This window comes from Dermacentor variabilis, chromosome 4 (assembly GCF_050947875.1).
Source record: "Dermacentor variabilis isolate Ectoservices chromosome 4, ASM5094787v1, whole genome shotgun sequence".
NCBI classification, from domain to species: domain Eukaryota; kingdom Metazoa; phylum Arthropoda; class Arachnida; order Ixodida; family Ixodidae; genus Dermacentor; species Dermacentor variabilis.
Window position 1 is genome coordinate 222854528 of NC_134571.1, and position 12979 is coordinate 222867506.

A 12979-nucleotide genomic window follows, 5' to 3' on the forward strand; every position below is an offset into this window, starting at 1 on the left:
GCATGGCCGCCTGTTTGCTGCTGCTTCGTTCTGGTCTCCAACTAGAGCGGTGAGGCGGGTAGTTGTTACTACGTTTTGTGCCGAGCATTTTTTTAGGGGGGGGGCGCAGTCAGTGCTGCATGACTGAGGGTACAGCACACAAATCGGGACCGTGAGCGAGACGATCGGCGCTCTTCTGCTGGTGCGATTAGATTATTTGCCGCGTCCGAACGAAGCAACCTTGCCAGGTCGCAGCGTAGTTACAGCGATATCCTGGCTAGATAAAGACCCTCACATCTTGGTCGTGCGACAGCGACGCGTAAGCATTCATGAGGCGACTGAAGAATGTGTTTGTAAGAGCGTATGCTGTGTATAAGCAATTACAGCTTTGACGACACCAGCCCCTAATATATAGGCTGAGCCTTACAAACTGTGCCCGAGGATGCGCTTAGAAAGCAGACCAGTAGCTTAGTAAAACTCTGAATAAATTAAGCAATGTACGTGGAGATTCGGATTTGAGAACTTGCAGCGTGATCTCGCCGCTATAAATGTCTTCGTTATGGCTTCACCAAGCAAATGGTGCGTTAATGCCATTGTACAGCAGAGGCTCGTCTAACAGCACATCCCCGTTTGTTCAGCAATGTGTCCACACAGCTTCTTTAATTTCGCCACTTTTTGTTGGGCTTTTAAGGACACCGAAACATTCGTGCAGAATTGTGCAAGTTGCTCGCGCGTTTTCATTCTGCTATTGCAGTTTGTCTTAGAAGTGTTTAATTGCATGATAATATAATTGTGAGCACAAAATATAGTGATAATTAAATTGTAAGTGAAAGTGCGTACATTTTCTCAATGATACATTTTGGAGTGGCCGTCATGGAGTGGCCGTCACAATCCTAGAAAAAGATCGACAGTCACTTAGGAATGCGAAAACTTAATGACTTCATGGATGTACACTTGCAATTATCACGTGACCGTTATACGTCCTACATTGCCACGTGTCCTTTACAATTCTACCTTCATCTGCCGCAATCCACCTTGCTACAGTTTGTACGAACCTTAACCGAATTTATTCCACCCTAAGACACATTATTTACCCATAATTGCTCATAGTTAACGTTGTTCTATTTACTACCTTCTGTATCACTACTGACGTCACACAAGACGCTGATGACGTCACATTTTATTGCTTTATTATACATACTTTCAAGGCCTAGTAGATACAACAGAAAGAAGGGGTGAAAGTATACAATATTTGCAGTGCAGGGCAAGAATAGAAAATCAAACTGTAAGACACTTTGAACAGTGATGTTTAATTAGTGGTGTCACAAATTGAGACTGTGGAGGCGGAAAGGCGGTTCCATTCAGTGGCTGTTCTTGGCAAAAAGGAAGAATGGCACATGAATTTTGTGTTGATGGTCCATGCGAGACGAGATATAACTTTGTGGGGTGAAAATATTTTCTTTAAGAGAAGGGTTAAAGTACCATATTCTATGAAAAATACAGAGACGAAGGTACCTACGACGTAACCATAGGTCAGGTTGACCTAGTGTTCTTTTCATGGACGTGACGCTAGAATGACGTGAATAATTGGAGAGAATAAAAGGGCGGCGCGGTTCTGAATGCTTTCAAGGGAAATGACAAGATTGGCATGAGCAGGGTCCCGTATGGATGGTTGTTGTGGAGAACGCCATCTTTCCTACCTGAAAGGCCATAAAATGCTTTCGCATTAATAATGCAATACATACACACCTTGCTCAATGCGTGGACGTGTACACGTTACTTAAGTTTATGCATCAATGCGTTCAACACCCTTCAGTCGTTGATTTAACACCCTTCTTCTAGCAAAGTCGCACCTTATGTGTGGTATACACCCTTGTGATAGGGTGTTTTGACCGGAAAGGGCGCTAAAAGGGTGTGGACGTGGGTGTAAATGCGTAAAGCACCCCCTTAGCACCCATAAGGGTGTAAAATGATTAGTGTGCAGGCTACCCTCTTCTGCATTCGCGACGGCTTTCTTTATCGTCGTAATTATCCCTCTGACGGTCGCAAGTGGCTTCATGTGATACCCCGCCATCTCCGTGACCTTATCTGCGACGCTTTCCGCGCAGACCCTCAGTGAGCGCATGCCGGCCCCTTCAAGACTTATGCTCGGCTGCGCATCCGATTTTATTGGCGCTGCTGTATAACTACGTCCGAAAGTTCATTCGCTCCTGTGCTCAGTGCCAACGCAGGAAATTACCTCCCGGACAAGTCTACACGCCACAACCCCTTCCTTGACCTAGTCGGTCTTTGATCGTGTTAGTGTAGACATATAGGGACCGCTACTTTCCACTCCAGCAAGCAACCGCTTGATTATTGTTGCAGTGGATCACTTGACCAGAGAGGCTGAAACAGCCACTCTGCCGACTGCCACTGCCGGCGACGTTGCATCGTTTCTGTTACGACATTTCGTTCTTCGCCACGGTGCGCCTTACCAACTTCTGAGCGATAGAGGCCGCGCCTTCCTTTCCAATGCTTTGAAGGCACTACTCGACAAATGCCGAATCGTCGACCGCACCGCTACAGCGTACCACCCGCAAACTAACGGCATGACCGAGCGCTTCAACCGTACTCTTGGCGATATGCTCTCGATGTACGTCGCCTCTGATCATTCAAACTGGGACCAAGTTCTCCCTTTCGTGACGTATGCGTACAATACGGCGGCCCAAGGAACTACTGGATTTTCCCCTTACTTTGTTCTATACGGACCAGAACCTTCTACTACGCTCGATACCATTCTTTCATATGCACCTGACGCGTCTGAAAGTACTCCGCTATCTGAAGCTGCTCGTCATGCCGAGGAATGCCACCAGCTTCCCCGCTCTTTTTCCACCGAGGACCAGTGGCAGCAGCAATCCCGTCAACCTGCCGACCCTTTTTATTCGTAGTTTTATTTTTTATTCGTATCTCCTTTTTATTCGTATTTGAGAATGTACATCATTTGGAATGTGTTATACCATTTTTTTCGAAGATATTTTATTCGTTGTGCGTTTTGCTAACTCCTCGCCTTTCTTTAATAAAACAAACACTGCTCCTTACTACTCAAACTGAATTAGGTCACTATTCCAACTGGATTAAGTCGTTTCTTTTCTTTTTCAGCATGCTTACTAAGGAGTGACACCATCCGGCGACATAGTGGCAGTCGATCTTTACGTAAAGCCAAGTTCTGTTTCACTCAGGGAATATTGGCCTCGCGCTCCACCACTGGAAGAGCTGGCGTCACCGTCGGCGTGACGTGGCATGAGGGATCACGTGGATACAGCGCCCGCGTCGTCTGCTTCGGAAGCACCGAAGCGAGCTGAAAACGAAAGTTGAAAGTCCCAGCTGAGCTGCGGTTCTGATTAAGTGCTTAGGCTGTACCGCCTTGGGTGTCTGCTTGACAACATTTGAAAGTACTATAATAGGTAGTGGCTGCCTTTGGAGGCGTGCAGCATGGTAGGCTACTGCTGTCAGGATAGGGGGCTCAATCCCATCGCTCGTGATCCATTGTCAAGATTGGAGTCCGGCATGAATTCGAAGGTAGCTGGCCAATGCCGTCGTCCAACTTATCCACGCTGAGGACGTTGATGAAGGAAAGGACTGCTTCTCATCGAGAACGAGGAATATGGGTTTATTTACAGTATCGATATCAGTCTAACATGACTGTTTGAGAAAGTACATCAGTCTAACATGACTGCTTAAGAGAAGTGTCTCAGTCCAACATGACTGCTTAAGAAAAGTGTGTCGAGCATCCGCACAACAGCAGTTTTTAAACACTCGGTCCTCCCGCGATACAAGGTGACGCGAACGTTCGTTTAGTCATCGCAAACTAGCCGCCTCCCCGCAGGACGGTTTACACACACACATGCACACACGCACGCGTTGACGGTCCGAATCCGACACCACACGAATTTCGTAGAACTCGGAGCCGTTCCGGGTAGCGCGTTGTCTTGCGTCTTGGTCGGTGCGTGGGAAGGAGCCTCCGTCGCCGTTCCCGCGGCAGCTCCCCCGACCGTAGGAGATCAGGTCCGTGTTGTCGTGTTGCGCACAAAGCCTGCTTCGTCGAACTCCTTCAGTCACAACGCATCCTAGCTGAAGCGACGGAGAGTGGAGGATGCGCGTATTGATACCGACACAAAGTCGACTTAGCCACGCCGTGGCTAGAGGTTGGCGGCGGCATTCCAAGATGAGGTTGCCACCGCTAGCGTAACTGGCTGGAAAACTTGCACTGCAGCAGGCCGTTCTTAACAGCGCCTCCATGGCCCGGAAAATCTCGACTGTCTAGCACAGATAACCGCTAGGCAGGAAGAGAACGGCTGGTGGCCAGGGGTTGATTGATCCCTTGGCTCGCAGCGACCACTTGTGCAATGATGTCACCGCCCTAAAACATTCAACAAGGACAGGCAACTGCCAAATGAACCCCACAACACGGCTCTGCGCATAGATGACGTACATTGGCTCTCACTTCAGACCCGCTAGGCTTCAAAAAAAGATATAATAAGTGCAGAAACAAAAAGAAATGCTGCATTTCGCTATGCCAATTTCTGAAGCACTTTCGTGCTGACAAATTCAGCAATCATGGAGGGAATCCTGGTAAATGAGAGGGGATCTTCTTGGCTTAATAAAATTAACAATAGTGACCCTAAAATTTAGGCGGGACCCTGAAACGCAGAATTCAAATTAGCCTGCTCGAACCATCCGCATTGCTATGCAACTTTCCCTTATATCTAACGGAGAAGTTGTACTCTTGGAGAGTGAGGCTCCATCGGAGCAAGCGGCCATTTTTGTGTGACAATTAATTAGCCACGTCAGAGGACAGTGGTCGGTCTCGAAGATGAACTTCGCTCCGTACAAGTAATACGACAACTTCTTGGCGGCCCAAACCAAACAAGCGCATTCCTTCTCTGAAGCGCTGTAGGCTTCCTCTCTTACATTTAGTTTACGGCTGGCATAGAGGATAGGATGCTCCTCGTTATCGTCGCCGACCTGACTAAGTACCACGCCCATACCTCTGTCGCTTGAGTCGCATTGAACTATGAATTCCTTTGTGTAGTCTGGCGCGCGAAGCACAGCACGAGAAACCAATAGCGTTTTCAAACTTTGGAAAGCGTTTTCTTTGTCCTTATCCCAGTGTACGTTACTCGGTGCTCCCTTTCGGAGGACGTCCGTTAATGGACTTGCCATTTGCGAGTAATTCGAAATGTACCGTTGATAGTACCCCACAAGTCCCAAAAATGAACGAAGGTCTGTTTTCGTGCGCGGCTAAGAAAATTCTCCAATCGTAGCTATTTTCAGCTAGGCCGGCCGTCTCGTGGCCTGGCCGACAACATGGCCCAGATAAGTAACCTGCGAACAACCAAACCTGCACTTTTCCGCGTTCATCGTTAAGCCGGCTTCCCTCAACCGTGAGAACACATGTTTGAGGTGCGATACGTGTTGTTCCCAGCTGTACGAAAATTTGCTACATCATCAAGATAGGGCAAGGCGAACTCCTGCAAGTCTTTTAGGACAATATCCATTAACTTAGAGAAGCTAAACGGCGCGTTCTTCAGCCCGAAGCTGAGTGCGAGAGGGCGAAAAGTGCCTACAGGTGAGATGAATGCGGCATAGCGGCTGGCACTCTCTGAAAGGGGAACTTCCCAGTACCCCCGCACGGGATCTATAGTTGAAATGTATTTAGCAGCGCTAACTCTTTCAATTCGTTCCTCAACGTTGGGTATCGGGTACAGCTAATCCCTAGTGATGTCATTTAACTTCCTGTAGTCAACACACGGAGGAGGGTCCTTGTTCGGAGTTTCTACCAGTATTAGCGGTAACGTGTAGTCACTCTCAGCGGGCTCAATAACTCCCAGCTCTTGCATGCGCTGTTTCTCTGCCTCCATAATCTTTCTCTGTCTTGGAGACACCCTGTAAGGCTTTGATCTTACTGGTTCGGTTGATGTCACCTCAATTTCATGCGTTATTAGTTCGGTTCTACCCGGCCGATCGCTGAATCTGTCGAGATATTCCCCTAATACCTCTTTTAGCTCATCCAGCTCCTCGGGTCTTATAGCGTGCGAGCTTACGGAATGTTTTACCAGTTCTTCTAGGCCGATTTCCTAGTTCGAGGTCGCCGTATACTCCTTAAGCTTGGTACTTGTGTCATCCTGCTCTTTGATGGTACAATTAACGACTCCGCTCCGCTCTATATACGACTTCATCAAATTGTAGTGATATATCCTCACCTCCTTCCTGCGACAGGGCATTTTCAGAGCATAATTAGTATCTGAAAGTTTGTGCAACACTTTAACGGGCCCGTCCCAGTGAACTTCAAGCTTGTTCTTTCTTGAAGATTTGAGGATCATTACCTAGTCTCCGGCGTTGAACTCACGAAGCCTTGCATTCTTGTCGTAATAGAACTTGGCGTTCTTTTGAGCTACTCCCATGTTCTTTCCGACTAGTTCTTGGGTTGCGCTTAGCCGTTCCAGCAGGTTTAGCACGTATTCAAACACTAAAGGACTCTCTCCTCTTTCCTCCCACATCTCTCTTGACATGCTCAATGGATAACGGAGTGTCCTCCCATACACTGTTTCTGCTGGAGCGAACCCTGTCGCTTCATGTGCAACCGTTCCCACAGCAAACAAAGTTGCCGGCAGACAGTTCTCCGAGTCCTCCTTGTGCTCATAACAGAGAGCACGCAAAACTCGCTTAAGCACCGAATGCCACCTCTCTACACTGTTTGACTGAGGGTGATAGACAGAACTGTGTATTAACTTTACCCCGCACTTCTGCAAGAATTTGGAAGTCAGTGCGCTGGTGAATACTGAGCCTTGATCCGCCTGAATTTCGGCTGGAAACCCAACTCGTGCAGACACTGTCAAAAGCGCACCTACTACTTCGGTGGAGCTGAGCTCTTTCAGAGGGATTGCTTCTGGAAACTTTGTAGCCGGACACAGCATGGTCAACAAGTACCTGTAACCCGATTTTGTTTTTGGTTCAGGGCCTACCGTGTCTATTACAAGTCGTCTGAAAGGCTCTGTTATTAAGGGCACTACCTTCAGCGGAGCTTTCCATGTCTCTCCTGGTTTAGCAGAACGCTGGCTGGCGTCGCATGATCTTACAAAGTTTTCTACGTCTTTGAAACAGCCAGGCCAGTAGTATTCCATAAGCAATCTTTCTTTTGATTTGTTTATGCCCAGGTGGCCGGACCACCCATTTCCATGGCAGAGATTCAAAAGGTCCTCCCTATACTTAGTAGGTACGACTAACTGATCTAAAATCCTACCTTTTCGATCTCTGTAGTGCCGATACAACAATCCTCCTCTCTCATGTATTGTCACGTTGCGCCTAGCAATGCCTTTTTTAGCTGTGTCATGTAATTTAGCTAAGCCCTCATCATTCTTTTGCTCGGCTGCCAATGACTCTCTATCCTTACGTAAGAGCTGATCAAGTTTTTTGAGGCCGGTGATAATAACGACCCTGTCTCACTTGTGAGCGTGTCAGCTAGCTCTTCCTGCAGGCTTGAACTTTGACACTCTAGTGCTACGCTCTCACTGAACTGGTCAGCTGGCAGGCTTTCCTCAACTGTTTTTTCATCACTCGAGCCTAGCTCGGATTCGGTTATTGCAATTTTCTCCTTTGGTACTTCCGCTGGAGCAGCTTGTGCATTTTGGGCCGAAAGCGACGCAATTTTACGAGCTCGGCCTCGCGTCAGTGCCTGTACTACGCCCTCTCCCAGTTTAAGCCCTTTTTCACGCAGTAACTGATTTGAACGATTCGAAACGATGTAAGGGTGCTGCAGTGACAAAACTTTGGAAACTGTAGCCTCAGTCTCTAGCTCCCCGAATGGTCCACTGATTTTGAGTTTGGCATGGGCAGACACACGCTGTGTTCTTTTACAACCTGTTTGATCCATGCTACTTCTCCGGTGAAGTCACCTACCGTCACGTAAGACGGATGGACAATGTCCATCGTGGCGGCACCGTCTCTTATCACTCGGCATAGTTTGCCATTAACTTGCAGGTCCTGAAGATATGGACTTAAAAGTTCGATATTCTCGTCTTTTTCCTCTACGTAGAAGATAACTACGCTAGGCTTCCGGCAGTTTACAGCTATATGTCCCAATTTGTGGCATTTGTAACAGCGAATTGGTCTAAAAGATTCGAATTTTCTTTTCTGTTCTTTTTGTGCGGTTTCTCCGTTAAGTTTCTCCTCGCTCTTTTCTGCGGGCTTTTCCTCCATGTCTACAGGCTCCGATCGTCTATTCTGCGAACCCCTTTTGAACGGAAAGGGTTTCCGCGGTCCATTTCGACCGTCCCAGTTTCCGTCCTCGGCGTTCAACTTTCTACGCGTTGCGTACTCTTCGGCTAATTCAGCCGCCCTTTCCACAGTGTTTACATTCCCTCTGTCTTGCACCCACAGTTTCACAGCTTGGGGGATGGTTTTGTAAAACTGCTCTAGACTCATGCATTCAATGATCAGGTCTCTGCTGTCGTACGCTTCCGCGCTTTTCAGTCACTCGACTAGGTTGGCCTTTAAGCCGTAGTTAACTCCGGATACCCCTCGCTATCTTTCTTGCCTGTGCTTCTAAACCTTTGCCGAAAAGCCTCGGCTGAAAGGCGGTATTACTTCAGAAGACTGACCTTGACCTTCGCATAATCGTATGCATCTTCCGCACTGCGTCTGGCGATTACCTCTGCAGCCTTACACGGCAACATAGACAGCAAGCGCTTTGGCCATGTACTCGGACCGAAGTTCATCTTCTCGCAAGTCCTTTAAATATTGCTTAGGAAGAAGCCTATGTCGGTCCCGACCTCAAATGGCTTTAATAGCCTGTCCATGTGGTACGCTTCTGCCTCAGTTGATCGTCCCAGAGTGCCTTCACTTCCTTGAGGCAACGCCAAACGTTTGCTTTCAAGTTCCAGTTGCATTTTTCTTAACTCGCGATCTTTGTCGCGTTCCCCTCTCTCTCTCTCTCTCTCTCTCTCTCTCTCTATCTCTCTCGTTTTTCTCTGCCCCGTTCTTCTCTTTCTCTTTCCCGTTTCTCTCTCTTGTTTAGAAGTTCCAACCTCATTTCAATTTCTTCCTCACTGACCTGTTCGGAAATTAGCTTCAGTAATTCAGATTTTAGCATTTCCTTGCGTACATCTAGGCCCAGTTCCTCACCAACAATCAACAACTCGTCTCTCAGCAGTGTCCTTAACTCCATGACTGCTGCTTTACTTCCTTGATCCTGCTCTCTAAATCTAGCTAGGGAAACACAACCTAGCTAACAATCAACAATCTAGCATCCCTACTGTTCTAAACGGAAGAACCACAAAATGAAGCCTAGAGAGTCAAAGCAAGAACCAAGCACTCACCGCAGTCACAGCACCACGTCGCAAAGTCCGTCTCACCGCTGTCAGCCAGTTGTCAGCATTGGGGGCTCAATCCCATTGCTCGTGATCCATTGTCAAGATTGGAGTCCGGCATGAATTCGAAGGTTGCTGGCCAAGGCCGTCGTCCAACTTATCCACGCTGAGGACGTTGATGAAGGGAAGGACTGCTTCTCATCGAGAACGAGGAATATGGGTTTATTTACAGTATATATATCAGCCTAACATGACTGATTGAGAAAGTACATCAGTCTAACATGACTGCTTAAGAGAAGTGTCTCAGTCCAACATGACTGCTTAAAGGGCCCCTGAAACGGTTCGGACAAATTTTGTAGACGCGTAGGGTACAGCTTAAGTAGAACATTCGCACCACAATTTAAGTGAAGCGTTACGTATTAATGGAGCTACAAGCGATTAGAAGTTACCCTCCTCCCCGTCCACGCTTTTCCTCCTCAACTCGTTCGCCGAGCGAGCGGGGCTACGCACCGCCTTCACTGGTCCTGCGTCACGATGCGACGTCACATCGTCCCCTTCCGGTTGTTTTGGAGCCCGCCCCCGCCCGCGCGAGACCTCTCCGCTAGCCGCTTGGCTGTCGACCCCAAGCGAGAGCTATTGAAGCAGCGTGCGTTGCGAGCATTCTGTCGTAGCGCCGAACGTGTCTGGTATTCCGTTAACCACAGGCAAGCTGGTCATTTCGGCAAATCAATGGAGGCATAAACTCAAGCTGATGAAGGAACTTTGGCGTAGACGTACGTGAGCGGCGTGATCGGTCTACACGGTCCAGACACTTGTTGGCGCAGCGCTTAACCAGCCAAAGAAAGCGCTAATATATTGCTCTAACCAAGTGTAAAACATTTTAAACATTTATAAAAACAACGTGTCGATGATTACATTCCTGCGAAAAATACGCACCAGCAGCAGAGAAGAATACGCTTCGTTGCTGCTACTGTGTATAGTTGCGCTCTATGCCACCAGGTGGCTGCACCGTGCAGACGATTCACATTTGCCCTTCTGCTCATCTCGGCTCATCCCGTTACGGCACAGTCAAGCGCCCAGACCCTGTCCCCTTTAGCTTACGTTTGCCCTAATACGGGACTCGCGAAACGCTGTTGCGTTAGTAATCTGCCGGTGTAAATTGACGGCCACAAACGCGCAAATCCTGGCGCCGATCGGATAGCGGTAGTCCGATGCGCAGCAGCCAGTTCGCTCGTACGCTGCCTTGCAGAGGGACACGATGTCGCAGCTTGACATATTGCCAGTCGCTACGTTTGCAGTCCACAAGGCAACAAAGTCGAATCATAGTGCTCGCGAAAAGACTGAGACCAACTGTGACCGCGGAGCTCTCGTCAAAATGGAGTACGTTGTAACACAAGCAGACGACACTTGCTGTGTGCCGGAAGTGCTTAAGTGTACTGAAAAATTGTTCTTGTGCATTCTCTTTATGCTACTTTCTTTTCATAAAAACAAATTAACTAACATTCCAACTATTACGAAGATCATTTGTTTACCATAAAGTTGGAAAAATTATCGATCACGCGCCCTGGTCAGCCAATCGGATAGCTCGCCCCACTGACGTCGTATGGGTGATTTCGGTCATATGGGTAGGGGCGGCTTAAAATTCCGCCGAGCAATGCGCTGCGATCGGCAGCGATGTGCATTTTTAAAACCTTATAATAAATTACACGTTTTACGCAGAGCACTTAGATGTGTCAATTAATGATCAGAAGGACCTACTCTAACGACTCAGTACGTTTGTAGAAAATCGTCAAAAGCGTTTCAGGGTCCCTTTAAGAAAAGTGTGTCGAGCATCCGCCGGACAGCAGTTTTTGAACACTCCGTCCTCCCGCGATAGAAGGTGACGCGAACGTTCGTTTAGTCATCGCAAACTAGCCGCCTCTCCGCACGACGGTTTACCCACACACATGCACACACACACGTGTTCACGGTCCGAAACCGACACCACACGAATTTCGTAGAACTCGGAGCTGTTCCGGTTAGCGCGTTGTCTTGCTTTCTTGACGGTGCGTGGGAAGGAGCCTCCGTCGGCGTTCCCACGGCAGCTCCCCCGCCCGTAGGAGATCAGGTCCGCGTTGTCGTGTTGTGCACAAAGCCTGCTTCGTCGAACTCCTTCAGCCACAACGTATCCTAGCTGAAGCGACGGAGAGTGGAGGATGCGCGTATTGATACCGACACAAAGTCTACTTAGCCACGCCGTGGCTAGAGGTTGGCGGCGGCATTGCAATGTGAGGTTGCCACCGTTGCCGTAACTGGCTGGCAAACTTGCACTGCAGCTGGCCGTTCTTAGCACTGCTCAGTGCCGCAGTGCCTGACGTACGCAACGGAGCCCGTTGTCAGCCTTATTCACACGTAGCCGCACGACAACGAGCTGCGTGAAGCTTGGCTTGCGAAACTTGGAACCGGCAGACAGCCATCGGCTGCAACTCGGGTATGCAGCAAGCACAGAGGCGAGGAAGATTTCGGCTACGGCGCCGGGACTGCGATATTCGGTGAGTAGCAGGAAACGCGTACTGAGGCGCTCGCCCGCGCCCGCGGCCCGGTTAATGCAATGACGGTTTGGTCTATGAACTTGATGCTAGATATACTGGCAAGTTCACTGGAACGGAAAGGGAGCGGTAAGACGCACATTATAGAAGAGGCATGGTATATGGTCATGCTTCGGTTATGAATTAATGCACTGGATTACGAAAAAGAAGAGGGGAATCGCCTGCTGAGAAGACCGATGAACATACAGTGCGACGAAACTTGAGAAATAATATGGACATGTCCAAGAACTTAGAAGACAACATAGATTGAATCGTCGCGCGGCACATCACAACGCCGTAGGCGTCGAAGTCTCTATTACGAAATTATTTTTGAACAGTTCTGATGGCGTCCACGCAACAATGATTGCTAGTGTACTGTCAAATGCTCATATGCTGCGGCCTAAAGCTGTCGGCACGCTGCGAAAACGTGCTCACAGCGAAAGCAAAACATAATACGCCGACATCAATGCAGACGCGCAGTCGGTCGCTGCGAACCCTTGCGATCGCTGCATTGAGGCTTCATTCTGTTATGCCCCATTTGGTTATACAGACAGCCCACTATAAGAACATATTTCACATAGTTTGCTGTCAGCGTTTACCTACCTTTCACGCGAGAAGCCATTTCTGGAGGCTCCATCGCGGCGATCGCGCGCAGTGGCGTTTACTGTACGTATTCAATAAACAGAGAGCGTCTGTAAACGATTCTGCGCTTTCAGTTTGCCCATGATTACTATATCGGCAGTGAAAAGCTTCCCTCGTTTTGAGAGTGCTTACATAAATGTCCAGGAAGACTGCCGCGTGGTGTTTTTATTGAGCGCCGTAAGCGAAACCTTTGAGGAGCGTGCCACGTGATCCCCCATACTATGCAAGGGAGGCGCTTCCGACAGAGGCGACTCCGTAACACCTCGCCGCCAATTGCAAAGCCAATCAGGCGAAACCTGGATATCTCAGGGAATTGGAAATGTCAACTTGGTAGACACCCTGTGTATATTGTGACGCACACAAGCGTTGTCTCATTGTACTTGGAGTATGTGTGCTACATAACCTGTGTAGCAGCAACATTGATATGTGAAATGACGTCCGTTG

General features: G+C 48.6%; 1 protein-coding gene across 3 annotated transcripts in view; it reads left to right on the forward strand.

Annotated features, from left to right (window-relative positions):
• The window catches only part of LOC142580123 (protein O-mannosyl-transferase Tmtc3-like), an 870647-nt gene that overhangs the window by 282622 nt on the left and 575046 nt on the right, over window positions 1-12979 (forward strand). The gene's annotated exons all lie outside the window — the stretch shown is intronic.